We start from the raw sequence: 13,258 nt of genomic DNA on the forward strand, positions 1-13,258 counted from the left end.
GGGCTTCCTTCAGGAATAGACCCCCTTTGGTCTGGCATTTAAAAACACTCTTGTGTCAGAAACCCATTGTGTCAGTGTATGAATGTATGTGTAGTGTCTGTGAGGATGGGACCTTATGATGGTCAGAGTGTTTGTTGCAGGTTGGACTTCCTTTTCACTCCACAAGAGACCAAGGCAAAACATAACATCAGTGAGCCACATGGGGTGGGGACACCTAAAGCACACACACACACTTAAATAACACTATAACAGGATGCAGAGGAAGAGAGAGCAGCTTGTTACGGTACAGTCGGGTACATTAAGCTACAGTACAGTGTGTTCTGCTGAAACCTTTCCACTCTCAGTGCTGGAATGTGTCCTAGTTTTGCCTCATGTGTGAGGAATACTACCGCAGCTTAATAATTCATATCTTATTCCATGTGGTCTACTTTCTGAGCATGTCCAAGCCTCTCCTGGAGCAGCTGCATAGAAAAATATACAGTGTGATATTGACTTCACTTTGCAGCTATGGCATCATTTTTGAATCAGACGGTGGTACTGAAGTCTCTGCAACACTTGTTCATCTGTTGTTGTCCCATCCACCACCTCTGTGGTTATGTTTATGCGACTAAAGCTACTTATTTAATGTCACTTTGGTTCCTGTTTTCAAATCGTCACGTCTTCCCCCGTTCTGTGATGGCAGACTATTAGCCCTGTAGATGTGGCTGCACAATGCTTTGTACAAACTAGTCGGTTTGAAACCGTAACTGCGATGATGTAGGTTGATTATATTTGTCAACATCCTTGACTAAAACTCCAAAATGAAACTGTGCTATAAGAAACGGTTTCAGTAGACGGTGACAATGACCTCAGGCAGTGAATGTTTGTTTGAGAATTAACTCATTACTGCACAAATACAGTGACAAAAGGTGCCTTTAGAGAACTGTGCAACTAGTGGATTAATATTTCATTTTCTAATTTATTTTTCCACTCATGGGGTTTATACTCTCTTTCTTGTTAAAGAAACACAAAGCCAACCCAAAGTGTCACCCTTTGCTGCCCAGACAATAGACAATAGTCATTTGTAATTATGCTACAGGGATTACTGCAGAGAGTCTGCACTGATAGATGCTAATTGCAGGGAGACTTATCTCAGAATAGAATGAGCTGCTCTGTGTTTTCCCTCTCAGGGAATATGAAGTAATTTTTGAATGTCATTAGGGAGCATTGGATTTCTCTCCTCAAATCAATGGAGCAAAGTTACTTTTCAACGGAGGAGCTATTTTTCAACGGTTGCACAACATCACGTCAAAACCAGATTGATGTCTCTCACATTTTTCATTTTTATTCAGTTTTTCTACTATTTTCTGGGTTACGCTGTTATTATTTGAAAATATTGCCAAAAAATTATATCCTCAGATTTCAGGTTGCCCTTGAAACACAAGCTCAAAGGTCGTCACAGGTTGAGTTTAGGGCTCCGGGACATTTGAGTTTTTCCTGTGGGTTTTAATTTTAAGGACACAAAACATTTCAAAAATGTGGATTTATTTTCTTTAGCAGTCTGTTCTGAATGGATCCTGTCTTGAAGGCCTGTCTGTGACAATAACACTTCATCAATCACAGCCTTCAGACAATTATATTTCATAATAAGAGAGAGGTGGACTTGCTTTCATTTTCTCAGTGAGTGATTTTCAGCTCCTGCCATGCTCTGTGAACACTGCATCAGACCAGACGTCTTATCTGGGTGAAATGCAAATGAGCATCAAGGTAAAAGTGAGTGAGACTTTTTCTGTTTTCGGAAGCTTGACTTAATTTGGCAGATTAATGTGCTTCATGACGTCTGAGTAATTATGTTTGTGTTTAACATATACAGAGACATTCTCTAATATTTACTGCATAAAAATAAATGTCCGGTCTTTACTAGTTAGGCCAAAGCTGAGCTTTATGCTAACTGCATTAGATTTATATGAATGTCGTATGTGGGTAGGTTTTTCATGGGTCTATTTCAAATCAGGTCTAAAATTTTGGAAATCATCTGTGACAACCAAAACATATTTGCTAATGTAGATTAGTTGTATAAACAAGTTTTGAAGGAGACGGGGCTGAAAACACAATTCTAACAAGATTCCTGGGGAGCTTTAAAATCTAAACACATAAATAGATTACATAATAGAGTAATAGTGCCCACCTTTCTCAGCCCTTAGCTAACCTTACTCCTGTCTGTCAGGTTTCATTTGCATGGGGATGATTCTGCATCAGGGATGATTTCTGATTCGGCTCTGAAGCTGAGAGCCTGGCGGCCATTTAAAGATGCAGCTGCTGGATTTCTTTGCGAGTAAAACAAAAAGCAGGCAGATGGAAAGTTAGCTTGATCGATTTGTTTGTCTTGTTGTTGTCTTTTCACTCTCCCACTTTTCCTCCATCTCTTTTATACTTTTCTGACATCGTAGGCCGGCAGTTGTCTCTGCCCTCCTGCCTCACAGTTTCTCTTTGTTTCTTTACCCCTCTGTCTTTCTCACTGTTTATCCACCATCCATTCAAAGGCAGAAATAAAACTGAGAGCCTGAGTCCATCTGGACCTGTTGTGGTATGCCATTTGGTACCCTGAACGCCAGCCCTGGGCCGCCATCTGTGCCATTCTTTGTCACAGAGGTACTGCTCTGGGGCATCGCCAGTGGCACACAAACCATCCATCTATCCATTCAGCCGTCCTCTTGTAAAAGGAAATAGCGCGACAGTCAGGGAGAGAAAAGAGTCCTAAAAAGGCCTGTTCCAACTCACTGACTCGTCCAAAGCTTCCAAATTATGTAATCTTGGACATCTTGTCCAGGCTTTCACTTCCTTTGTGTGGGTGGTTCCATCTCTCCAGGCTGCACAGTGGAATGAAAGGAGGTGTAGAGAGTGTGTTTCCATCAGATTAGTGGGCGCTTGTCCTTCGGACAGTACGGTTCCTCTGCAGCTGTAACTCACAATGGCAACTTCAAGTCCCAGCGTGGCACGTTACTGAAGAGCCTCGGCCACAGGCTCCCCTCCAGATCTAGAAATTGGAGCCAGTGGGTGATGAAAAGGCAGGGTGAATGCATGTGTGTGTTTGTTGGAGTGTGTGATGGAATTACAACCCGCTGGGTCTGAAGCCTATTAGTTGTGATGCTGATACTCGCCTGGTAGAGTGTATACACACACACACACACACACACACACACACACTGGAGACGTGACCATGCTGACAAACCCTGGGCCTGACTGTTTACCCATTGTTTCTCTCTGTGCGTCACCAGAGTGGTGATTCAAAGACAAGGGAGGCTCCGCCAGGAAGGCCTCATATAACATATGACATGTTTTGTATTTTACATCTAACATGTTTCAGTCTGGTACATGTACTGGATATAGACCTGTAGACCTGTAGACCTGTAGACCAGTAGACCTGTAGACCAGTAGACCAATGCGAGATACAGAATGAAGACAGCTGTCGGTTTACATTTTGCAGTCCAGTCTCTTCATTTTGTCACCTGGCGGACATGATTAAATCAATGGGTCTTCGTTATGTTAAGTAACGTTCTGGTCAGCATTATGTTTCTTACATAATATATTTGCACATTAGTGTAAAATAAAGATCATTTCTGGGCCTCAGGTAACATTGACATCACATCATTTGATGCCCATCAGTTGTTTCCCACAGTAAAATGACACAGTTATGTTAGTTTGATAGATAGACACAGATAAATAGATGGAAAGACTTTATTAATCCTCAAAGGAACATTTTGTATTCGTAATTTAAAGATTGATCCTGAAATGTCTGTAGTACGTTAAAAAGAGAAAAATGGTCTTTTCACTCAGAGGTCAGAGTGCGGGGTCAGCTTCATGATGCAGCCTACATGCTGGTTCATTCAATCTCAGAGAAAAATGCAGCTTTCAAGAAACTGTCTCTCTGATAAACTGGATGAGTTCAGATTCATTTAACAAAAAATCAGACATTTTTCTAATACCAGGACAGACTGAAGGTCTGTGTAATGGAGCAGAAACACTCCATCATCTGTCATTTCTAGAGAAACACATTTTTCAACCCTTCCATCAGGATCACTGTCTCTTACACTTAGCTGTTTGTTCCCCCATTACCTAATCTGTCTCCTCATCACATCTTTCTTTTATTCTGTGTCGACAGTGGTTAGATTGGGCCCTCGCTCAGGCCAACAAGGCTGTGACACTTACTAAACCTGATCACATCCCAAGTAGCTAAAGTAATAGGTAATAAAGTAATATAATAGAGTAAGTAATAGGTCACGATCATCCTGTCTCTTCCCAGGTAGTCGTAGTCCAAATCTGGGAGCCAGCCAGTGCCAAAACACAGGTGAGCTGACAACTGGCCCAACTGAGCTGGTAACTTTTTACTCCTTGTAATGTTGGCAGCAGAACATGGCTGTATGTATCATGTGCCCACCACTGTTTGGCAAAATAGCAGCCTAAATTTAGCACACCTGGTTACCATGGTGGATTCGTGATGAATGATGGGAATCAGCAGTTGGCGTAGGACTTTTTTTTATCAACCTAATTCTCTTCAAATTAACCCCAAAACCAGAACAAATCTGGCAACCCAAGAACACATGAAGGTTGGCAGTTCAACTCTGCATGTGAACACAGATTTCACATTAGTCAGGTATTTCTTGGGCCTCTTTATTTCATTCTCTCTTTTGCATGTCGACAGTGTGGCTGTTTCTCATTGACCCAGGGTGGGGCATCCTCTAACCCTGCGGCCCCTGTGGAGGGAGAAGTAAAGAAATAGTACAGGGTGGGTTGAGCTGGGTGGGGGTGGTTTGTTTTGACTGTGCCTCATTGTTCCCCTGGTTTCCACCAAGTCACTTCCCCCACTACACAAACATATGAAATCAACAGAGGGACACGAGGAATATCTGACTCTCCATCTGCAGGAGCCTTTCTCTGTCTGAACATCTTTGAACCTGACACTTTAAATGAGCTTAATGAAAATTAAAGTGTTTATTTCATATTTCACTTGGGTTTTATTTTTTCTAATCATGTCCTCCTCACATCTCAGTTGGAACAGGCATCAAAAGCAAAAATGATATTGTAAATAATAAAATCTGAACGTATTCATTAGTGAATAATTCATTTCTCGCCCTCTGCTCTGACATTATATTGTATCATTGTGTCAGACCAATACGCTTCCCAGTGAATTAAATTGAGCTTAAATGAGTTAAAATGACAAAAAGAGTGAACACACGCAGCTCAGCCTCCCAGCTGCTCAGGCTAATTACGCACATTCCCAGACCAGTGACCCCCGGCCCTCCAGCCGAGCGCCTCTGTTTTTCCGCTGTTAATGACATTGTTGTTTGGCGACTGTGCTGGGTCTTCGCTGCTTCTCTTAAAGCTACTGCACCTGCTTCATCTAACGCTGCTGACGGCGGGTGAAAAAATGAGTCTGGCAATAATTCATCGTTGGCTGTGCAATCAGGAGCCGCGGTGAATGTTTTTTGTTTTTTCTTCTTTTCTTCTTCTGTCTGCATGGGAAGATGCAGGAGGTGTTTTACAACTGGAACCTATAAAGGTTTTTCCCCTTACAAAGAAAACCATGTGTGAAATGAAACATTCGTGAAACGTTGGAGTGTCTGAGCCACATGTGTCTGTGTACATGTGAATAAATCATGTGTATTGTGTTTTCTATTTAATATATTCATGGGTTGAAATGCTGAGAATAAAGCAACGGCTTAAAATATTAGTTAGCCTGAAGAATCACAGCGTTTTGTTGCAGTAACAAATATTTTACATATACTCTATGAGATATAGATTATTTGCTTGTCTTTCAAACCCAAAACCCATTAAGGCTGGACCGTGTGCCACATGTCTGGTGCGTCATTTTGTTCTCATTTTCAGCCTCATTATACATGAAATTCAGACTTTCATACTTGGTAGATCTGGAAACCTTTTGGCTCTTTAATGGAGCTTGTGTGTTTGAAAACAACACAGTTTATAAAGATGCACACAATGGAGATGTGATATTCAGTATCCAGTGCCAATAGCGAAGAGAGTGTTTAAGACTTTAAAGTCATTGTCTTGGATTTATTACTGTCTTTGTGGTTGTTATTGACATTTTAATTCTTGTTAATGACTGTATGCATGATCATACTCCTACTTGTACTGAGATTGTTGCATATATGGATGTTTTTTGACTGATTTTGACAGTAGGTTAACAGAGAATTCACACCGAGCATGTGTGCAGCAGAACTACAGCGTTTACTCTTTAGGTGAAGAGTGGTTAATCTTCACTGACTTCAGTTTGTTGAGACAGGTGAGAGGAATGCTTTTTCAACTGAAGTGGCACCAAATACCTGCACCAAAACCCCTGAACTCTAAATCTCTGGCCTGCTCCACAAACAAACTGAGGCTGATCTGAACAAACGAGTGGGACAGACAGACGTGTTAAGGGTCGGTCTGTTCGCTGCAGAAAGGAGAGAGAACAGCTGGAGAAACACAGAGAGACAAGCTTGGAAACAGATTTGTTCACAGATCGTCTCTCTGCAGACTACTAGGATAAAAATGGTTTGTTCCCATCTGTCTCATTAAGCACAAAAAAACAAAGATGTTGCAGGAAGAGAAAAAAACGTGGTATATAAGGAACTATATTTAAGAAACAGTAAATATTAAAGTATACACAGGGTTCTCTAGAGCAACAGACTGTCTGAAAGAGTAACCCTGATACTGTGTGATACCTGCTGCCTTGTGTCCTGTCTTGTTCTGGGCTGGTTTAGACTCAGTCTGCATTAAGGGGATAAAACTCTTTGTTCTGCTCTGGTTTCACCTCCTGCCTCCACACACAACTTTGGATCGGGGGGGGGGGTTAAAATCAATCAGGTCCTTGAGTGTAACACTCGTGTATTTCTGACATTTTACAGAACATCATCAACGATCGGCCTCATCTCAGGTACATCCTTAAACACATCTTCCTGTCTGCTGTGGTTGTCCATCAAGGCTAAAACAGTGTTTCTCCAAAACAGCCTCCAGAGGGTTTAAGTCTGAAACTGCCAGCTAGCTGTTGTAGTATTGGCAGTAGTTGCCATTTTGTTGTTTACTTGAACTTAACCCAGAAGACGACTCTCTAAGGCAGGTCTACTTTACTGTCCATCCAGACGAAGAAGCCTGCTCTGCTTTTTCCAGGTGCTGTTCTCTGCTCGTTCTGTAATAAAGCTAAATTTGCACATACAAATCAAGCTGGAAAAATGCTTTGTATTTGCCATGAACACACCTTTAAATTCCTACCATTATTGGTGTAGTTAAATATACTGCGTCCTGTGTCCATGGTACTGAAATCAAACTCGCCCTCTGTACTATTTGGTGTTTTTTTTAACGATTTTTCAGGCTCAGCTTGTCAGACCCATAATGGGGCTCAGCTGCTCTTAGCATCCTAGCATGCTAATATTAGTGTGTTACTGATAGCTGAAGAGTTTGGAGGAGCAAAAGGAGTTAAGTGAAAACAAAGAAAGTCAGGTTTGTTTTGAGTGTTATATTTCATTAAAACAGCCTGATAGTTGTAGTTGGTCATGCCTAGGTCTCCTCTGAGCTGATCGAAGATAGCATTGTTAGAGAACCTGGATAATCCTGGGAAAAGTAATCAGTTCTAACCCAGGTAATCCTAAGATCCTTAAACTAACTGTTTGAATGTTAGTTTATGCTGATTAACACCAACATCCTTCATTATCTCTCATTGTTCCTATATTACCTCCAGAAGGACTCAAGATAACTTCTGCCATCAAAAAATAATTCCCAAAAAATACACAGCTTTTCCTTCCTGTTTTGACCACAAAATAAAGGTTTAAGTTGAATTATGGTGTTTGCTTGGATATTTCATCTTCTTTTTAAATCTCCAAATTAATGCTTTATTTTGGTAGAATGTCATATCCTTTGCTTAAGATGCATCTTATCTACTTCTTGTTGTCGCCTTTCATTAACATCTGCTGTTGTTTCAGACCCTGCCACTCCCACTTGGCCTGCAGTTACCTCTTTGTTCCTGCCACCTGCATCACCTGACCCACCTGCCCACCTGCACATTGTCTCATTATTTTCTTAGTCTATATGTACCGGCCCTGTTTGAGCAGCAGATTGTGCCCTCCAGCCTGCTTTACCTTAGTTAGCCTATCTGATTCAGATCATTGTCTTAACCTGTTTTGGCCTGCTTTGTGCTCATCAGGCTTGTATGCCTGCTCTGTCTGTCTTCCTGATACTCTGCAAAGAGCTTACAGACTTTACCTGCCTGTCTTGCAGATAAAAGTCTTGGTTTTGAGTTCAAACTCTGTGTCAGACACATGAAACGTCTTGTGCATCAAGCCTGCTTAACGCAGTGATCCAGTAAAACCGTTTGGAAGAGGAAGATAAATATCATAAGTCATAAGTACTGTGTATCATTCAGCTTGTTAATGTTGGCAGGTTTTCAAAAGACACATTGCACAGGTTAAGAATTGTAGCTTTGGTTTTGGTTCATGCGTCCAGTTAACTTTTCCTTCGTTCCTTCGGCCTTGGTTGTTTGCTTCTTATATGTTCAAAGCCATAGGATCGCCGCTCACACAGCCATGGACGTGGCCCAGTTTTTGCTGTTATATAAGCACATTCTTGGTTCAATTGGAAGCAGCAGTTCCTTCATGTGGTTTCGATAAGCTGTGCTCAGAGTATTAGGTGTTGACTGACAGTAGTTGGACTGGGGAGAGCTGGCTGCATACAGGGTGGTGGGGAGGGGAGGAGGGCTCCTCTTGTGTGGTCACGATCAGTTTACCAGAAGAAATGCGGACGCTTGTCTCCACTGAGAAAACAGTCTGAGCAGTGAAACGCCGGGCATTCCTCGGCCACCGAGACAGGGTCGCCTTGGTGACTTAGGTGGGACACATTCCTTAAAGTCTCTGGAATCCAGGAGCAGGGGGGGGAGTAGGGGGAGGTGATGGTGGTGGGATCTGGTGAGCACTAAATTCAAGATGTCTAAGGTGTCATTCAGGAACGGCTGGAATGACTTTAAGAGTAGGGCACTAATTTAATAAATGCAGGTAGAAAGACATAAGTGTCCAGATTAAATGGGGCTGCAACAGGATGATGTCTAGTGTTTAGTTTAGTGGACATTTAGTGGACATTGGGATTCAGGGTGTTGCTTAAGGTCACTTTATCTGAACAGGAGTTGCCGGGGATCAAACCACTGATTGCACAGTATTCAAATGTTTTGCAAAAAGTAAAAGTAGCAGAGCATCACGACATAAACTGCATGTTTCCTCGGGTAAAACTTTGAATTAACTTTAATTGAGGAAACATGAAGTGGCAGTGCTAAATGACCCATTATGATATGTGTTATGTTGGTGTATAATTTGTTTAATCAGTGTATTAATGTGTAAGTTTAACGTTTTATAGCCAGTGCAGCTGATTTTATATGATTTTGGATAGTTTGATCCAAGTTGGATGGGAGACAAGAAGGTTTAAAGTAACAGCAATTAAAAGTCAACTTCAATAAAAAATACAATATTTATAACCAACAAAAATACAGCTTCCTCAATCTTAACTTAAAAGTGCAGTAAAAACACTTAAAATCGAAATATGCTTACAGAAGTTCCTTTCAACACAGCTTTGTTCAGCTTTTTTTATAATCCAGTTTATTTTCAGTGTCTAAATGTCTTTTGTCTCAGGCAAAACGTCAAATCACTTCTGAATAAGACACTGAGACTATCTTAAGATGTTCTCATGAACCTAGTCACTGTGACCAGTGACCAATGGTCCATTGGGAAACCTCAGTAAAAAGGAGGCCACAGTGTTCAGGACAAAATCATTAACCACAGTGGATGTGCTTTTATAGCTGAGACCATCATCAGGTCGACAGTGTGGAAACACAACAAGAGAATCATTAATTCAGCTGTTTCCTTGTTCGGTCCTTCACTCGGCCTCTGCACCCCGTGCTGTCAGGCTGACCGACCCTGTGATGTAAACACAGCTTTTCCTTATGTAAGAATTTCCTACCTAATTTGGGTAAAAAAAAAAAACTGGAATGTGGCTTTTTTGTCTGACTGTAAATGTGCAGAGACAGTGTGCGGTATATTTAGGATTCTTTGTTCCAGTTTTAGCTCCTCTGTTCCTGTTTAAACCTGAAGCTGGGGCAAACAAAGGAAGAAGGAATTCAAGGTGGAAATGCCCGTAGAGTTAAACACGTTTGAAGACTGTGACTCAAATACGGCGTACAGGAACTGTGGCGTGTGACTGAAGACAATTTTAGCTTCACATGCTGATAAAACAGAAAAGCGCACTGGTGCCTGTGACCTAAATGTGGTTGAGCTGGTTCTGTACAGTGCAGTCCTGAAGAAATCTGTTCCCACTGAGTTTCTTCCAAAGCCAAACCTTTTCACACACAGATGGTCTCCTGCACTTCATCTCAGATTGACCTGTGTTGTTGAATATATCACAGTGGATGTGATGTTTTTCTCATGTGGTCATCTGGTGCTTGTAGGAAATGTTTTGAAGCGCAGATGCTCTGCCATAGGTTCACTGCTGGTCAAAGCGGCCTCTCCAAATTGGTGGCTACTATAAAAATGCAAGCAAATTAGAGGGTGTCCAGGCATGGGCCCGAGTTCTGTGATTCGTTTGAGAGACTGGAGTAAGGCTTTAAATACAGAGGGGCTCATAACTCCACATCATAACAGCTCTGAAGCTCAATTTTATGGCTGATAAATGACCTGCCGTGGTTCTTCCATGTGTGTTTTGAAATTCTGTGGTTCAGCATCCCACCCTGGTGCAGAGACATATGCTTTGCAGCTGCAGATCACAGCTATAAGGGGCTGCATGGGCTAGAGTAATGTCAACAGGCGATGATGAGTTTAGGATTACTTGTCTACTGTAGAAAATATTGGACCCAGAGAGCACACAAGCTGACACCAAATGTTCTGTTTTTTTTTTGGTTTTTTTTTTGTCCTTTAATTGCGGTTCAGAAGGGCCATCATTTTGAAGTCTGAGTGGTTACAAGACAAAAGTGGCCATTCAGGACAAAATAGCACTACATTCATCAAAGGGGGAAGTATCTTTAGGCCTTTTTTAAACTTTTGTTTTTCTAAACAAATAAGTTGCTTTTGAAAATTATTCTCTTAAAACAGTACCTGAAAATGCTGATTTGGATTTCATATGTAAATATGTCTAATATTTATCCCCCTTATATTATTGGCATTTCACTTTGGTTTTTCTTTTCATCACCAGCAGTTTGAAGAGTGACTTCTCACGTCACTGCAATGCTTGTTTAAAAAAAGTAAGTGAAATAAAGTGAGTGTTTAATGAAGCGTTTGTCATTCTGCAGGAGCACTAGCAACATGGGCTCCAGTTGAAATCACTTTGATTCATTGGGGGCCACAGGAGGAAAAAAAAAAAATCATGGATTCCACGAATTGTTGCAAAGCTCCCATGTTGAGTCTTTGTTTGTGTCTGGTGTGAAAGTTTGCAAACCACCGATCTAAACAAGACGACTGCTGCTGGTTGTCAGGAAACATGAAAGGAGAGAAAATGGAGTCCTGCCAAAAAGCAGCATGCAGACGGGTATCCTGAGCCCCCCACAGCAGGATACCTCAGTTCTGCTCCAGCCTCAGCTGACGTAACCATCTCCTGTGTGTGCGCCTTGCTGTGTGCTCACTGACCTGCTTTTCTGCACCACAGCTCACACCAGGAGGGGGTCTGCAACATGTCTCTCCTCTTTGAGGATGGGACAGAGGACAATCCAGAAGAGGAGACTCTGTGCAGGCTCTGCAGTTATTTATTTATTACGGTCTGGCCCTCAGCCCGGAGGCATGTGTGAGTAATGAGATGAGGTCCAGTCAACTGTCTTGGCTCCCCTCTTCCTCTGTAATTACCTGTACCGTGGTCGGCTTATCATTTGTGCATTTTAGTGTGTGTGTGCTTCCAGGCAGACCATGCTCTGAGCTGCAAAGAACAGCCTTCATCTCAGCCTGCAGTTTCGGGGCTCATAGCTACTCCCAAGACTGAGAGCACAGGTTCTCACCTTTTCAGGCCTGTTTTAAAAAGTGTCGACACACTGACAGGTCTAGTGGGGTAGTTGATCAGGACTTGTCCGGACACATTGAGTCTCACATTCATCAGATTCATATTTTTCCTGTGTCTGAGGCCGTGTTTCCTCTGCAACTGAAGAGCTGTAACCAGTGACGCATTACACAGCTTTGTTTGAACAGTAATGTGAGAATACAGTGAGACAAACAATTGTTTTTGTGATTCCCTGTGACTTTCTGGAAGTGAGACATGCAGTGATGCAATGGCAAACTGAAAGCTTCACTCATATCTATGTTTACTGAATGCGATTACTCTTCCAAGTCTTATTGTGGTGCCGGTAACAAACCAGCGCCTACATCCAGTATTACCAACTGACACCCTGGGTAATTCCTGGTCCAATGGAAAGTCCCACAACAGCAGTCTAGATTTTATGGGTGGCAGAAAATATCTCCCTTGAACCAAAAACTGAAACTTGGTTCCCGTGGTTGAAAGTTCCTCATCAAAAATCCTGCAGGTCTTAATAAGAGAACTTATTCATATGATCATGTATTTCCCTATATCTTTCTACTTGACATGTACAAAAACCCTTCTGGAGGTGTAAAAAAAAAATCCCCACTGCCTTTTCTTTTCATGCTTACTTTGCCAGAGTGAGGACATTCAGGACTTTTTCATTGAAAATGCAGTGAAATCTTCGTTCGGTTCAGTAAGAGTTTCTGTTTTGTGCTGTTTGTGCTGCTGAGTTGAGTTCATCTTTCATCCGACTCCCATAAGAAATGAAAGTTTCCATCTGGAAAGGATTTCTGAAAATATGCCACCACATAAACTCTGTTTTATCCTTAGCCTGTCATCTAGGGCATGTCTGTAGTTTAGGACAACAGTCTGGCAAGATTTGACACAACCTGCAAAGTCACTGTATAATTAGATATATTACTTCCAGCCCTTGTCCTGAGCTGGTGATAAGCTAGGCTGCAAGTGGTAGATATCAGTATATTACAGAAATGAAATTGGATCTTTTTTTTTTTTTTTTTATCAGATTCTTTGTAAGACAGCAAATTAGAGAATCCCACTGCCCCCTCAGATGTTAATACTCTCAACACACATGCAGAGAATACATGAGACAACCCATTAACACCTCGCTGCCTCTTTAGGGGCTGTTTCCTCTGGATGGTTCGCTCTTGTTATTCAAAGATGAGATGTTTTGTGCTCTCTGGGGCTGGGTTCACACTTAGAGGTTAGAATGCATCTTGGGTTCCCTGATAAC

The sequence above is a fragment of the Mastacembelus armatus genome, chromosome 9 (genome assembly GCF_900324485.2).
Source record: "Mastacembelus armatus chromosome 9, fMasArm1.2, whole genome shotgun sequence".
NCBI classification, from domain to species: domain Eukaryota; kingdom Metazoa; phylum Chordata; class Actinopteri; order Synbranchiformes; family Mastacembelidae; genus Mastacembelus; species Mastacembelus armatus.